This window comes from Schistocerca cancellata, unplaced genomic scaffold (genome assembly GCF_023864275.1).
Source record: "Schistocerca cancellata isolate TAMUIC-IGC-003103 unplaced genomic scaffold, iqSchCanc2.1 HiC_scaffold_674, whole genome shotgun sequence".
NCBI classification, from domain to species: Eukaryota; Metazoa; Arthropoda; class Insecta; order Orthoptera; family Acrididae; genus Schistocerca; species Schistocerca cancellata.
The window spans coordinates 147,501-150,000 of record NW_026046685.1 but is presented as its reverse complement, the minus strand read 5'-3'; the positions used below and the strand labels follow the sequence as shown (position 1 = coordinate 150,000).

The following is a 2,500-nucleotide window of genomic DNA, read 5'->3' as shown; positions in this document are numbered from 1 at the left end:
TTTGCGCGCCTGCTGCCTTCCTTGGATGTGGTAGCCGTTTCTCAGGCTCCCTCTCCGGAATCGAACCCTGATTCCCCGTTACCCGTTACAACCATGGTAGGCGCAGAACCTACCATCGACAGTTGATAAGGCAGACATTTGAAAGATGCGTCGCCGGTACGAGGACCGTGCGATCAGCCCAAAGTTATTCAGAGTCACCAAGGCAAACGGACCGGACGAGCCGACCGATTGGTTTTGATCTAATAAAAGCGTCCCTTCCATCTCTGGTCGGGACTCTGTTTGCATGTATTAGCTCTAGAATTACCACAGTTATCCAAGTAACGTGGGTACGATCTAAGGAACCATAACTGATTTAATGAGCCATTCGCGGTTTCACCTTAATGCGGCTTGTACTGAGACATGCATGGCTTAATCTTTGAGACAAGCATATGACTACTGGCAGGATCAACCAGGGAGCTGCGTCAACTAGAGCTGAGCAGCCGGCCGCCCGGGAGTGTGTCCCAGGGGCCCGCGCGAACACGCAAGCGTCCGCTCAATTATTCTGCAAACAGGAGGAGGCTGAGCTCCCCTGCACAATACACCTCGAAACCCTCTCAGGTCCCGGCGGCGCGCAGCGCCGTCCTAAGTACTTGGTCGGGTTCGAGAGAGGCGCAATCGCCCGGAGTTAGGCGAGTAGACGCTTTAGGTGCGACCACCCGTGCTCCCAACTGAGCTTGCCGCTGCCGACAGAGGCCCGGGAGCGTGCTGTCGTGGCATTGCCGGCGGGAGACAACACGCGCCACCTACGGTGACCGGCAGCTCCAACGCCAGCGCCACAGAAGGGCAAAGGCCCCACGTGGGTGCCGAAACGAACTCTCCCAGCACAGCGCACGTGCCAACACGTCTGCACAACTGCGATACAAACCACCAGCGAGAACCGCTGGGGCGACCGAGCAGCAGACGGCGTCGCGGCGCCGAGTGCCGGGCGGCGGCGCATCCTCAACGCACACAGTCCTCAGTCGGACCAGCACACTGCAGATGTCCACCGCGCTTCGCACCGGGCCCGCGAGGACCCACTTTGGCCGCCCGGCGCCGCGCGCAGGGTGCCCCGGCGCGCAGCTGCGCCGCCTGCCGCGTCCGTCGGCCGGCGCGCCTGCCACTGGGCGCCCCCACCAGCCGGCTGTAGCGCGTGCGCCCACGCACCGCGCGGCCAGCACGCCGGGCGGCCCCCCCTCACCGGCCGGGGACGGTCCCACCCAGCCACCGCCGCGTATCGCTTCACACACAGATTTGCCCTTACTGATTTACCTCCAGCAACAACAACCGTACCACAATGGGTTTACCAGTTGTTCATTTGCGTAACGTCACCAGCAAACGTAGACGTCCATCCCAGTTTGCAAATGCAACGATTATTGCATACCTGTCTGTTAGGTGTCACGACACACTACGTCTGCCCACATACACGCAACAAAATGTGCACGACTAGAGAACACGTGGGAGGTGGCCCCCTACGTATGCGATGTCCATTACGAGACCGACTGTCAACCAGCATCTGTACCATGTCGCAGATGTGGAACGCGGTGCACCATGCTATCACACTGTGTGAGAAGAGACGACTACGTTTGAATACACGCGCCACTACATCAACAGACGGCTCATGCTGATCGCCATCCAGGGCGTCCGTTACTCCCACACGTCTCTATGGCGTACCACACTGCAATGTAGCTGTTATGGGGAGACGGCACGTGGCTGAGTGCACAACATTTGGACCGTATGGTTCGCTGTTGTTGGGCGCAGTCGTTGTACGGTCACACATGTGCCACAGCGTATCATTCAGTACATACGGACCTATGTGCAGTACAATGTGAGGGTTAAGCTTACGACATCAGCGGACAGTGGACACAGGCCGTACCACGACGTAGACTGAGCGCTTCGACATGCGAATGCCAGTGAACAGCTGCGAAGGGCATTGAACACGCAAGCACCTGAACGACCAGCGTGCGAAGGCAGGGGGGAGGGGGGGGGGGCGATGTACATCCTGCAGTCGTCCACATTACAGTGTACAGCGGGAGCATGTCAAAAGTAAGCAACACTTGCGAAGTGTTGAACATGAAACGATACACAAGAGGGTGGGCGGTGCGAGTAGCGAACTATATTCAGAGGGTTGTGGTTAGACAACACTAGATTAATGTAACGTGTCATATGCCAATTACAGAGCAGGTTAAGGCACAACGTGGGTTAGGTTAAGGCACAACGTGGGTTAGGTTAAGGCACAACGTGGGTTAGGTTAAGGCACAACGTGGGTTAGGTTAAGGCACAACGTGGGTTAGGTTAAGGCACAACGTGGGTTAGGTTAAGGCACAACGTGGGTTAGGTTAAGGCACAACGTGGGTTAGGTTAAGGCACAACTTGGGTTAGGTTAAGGCACAACTTGGGTTAGGTTAAGGCACAACTTGGGTTAGGTTAAGGCACAACTTGGGTTAGGTTAAGGCACAACTTGGGTTAGGTTAAGGCACAACTT

The 2,500-nt window shown here is 56.9% G+C and overlaps 1 non-coding gene across 1 annotated transcript in view; it reads right to left on the bottom strand.

Annotated features, from left to right (window-relative positions):
* LOC126138940 (small subunit ribosomal RNA) overlaps positions 1-455 on the bottom strand; it is a 1,909-nt gene extending 1,454 nt beyond the window's left edge. The window contains exon 1 of the ribosomal RNA XR_007528430.1: positions 1-455. This exon is cut by the window's left edge and continues 1,454 nt beyond it. This is a non-coding gene — a ribosomal RNA (small subunit ribosomal RNA).
* Positions 456-2,500: the final 2,045 nt, after the last annotated feature.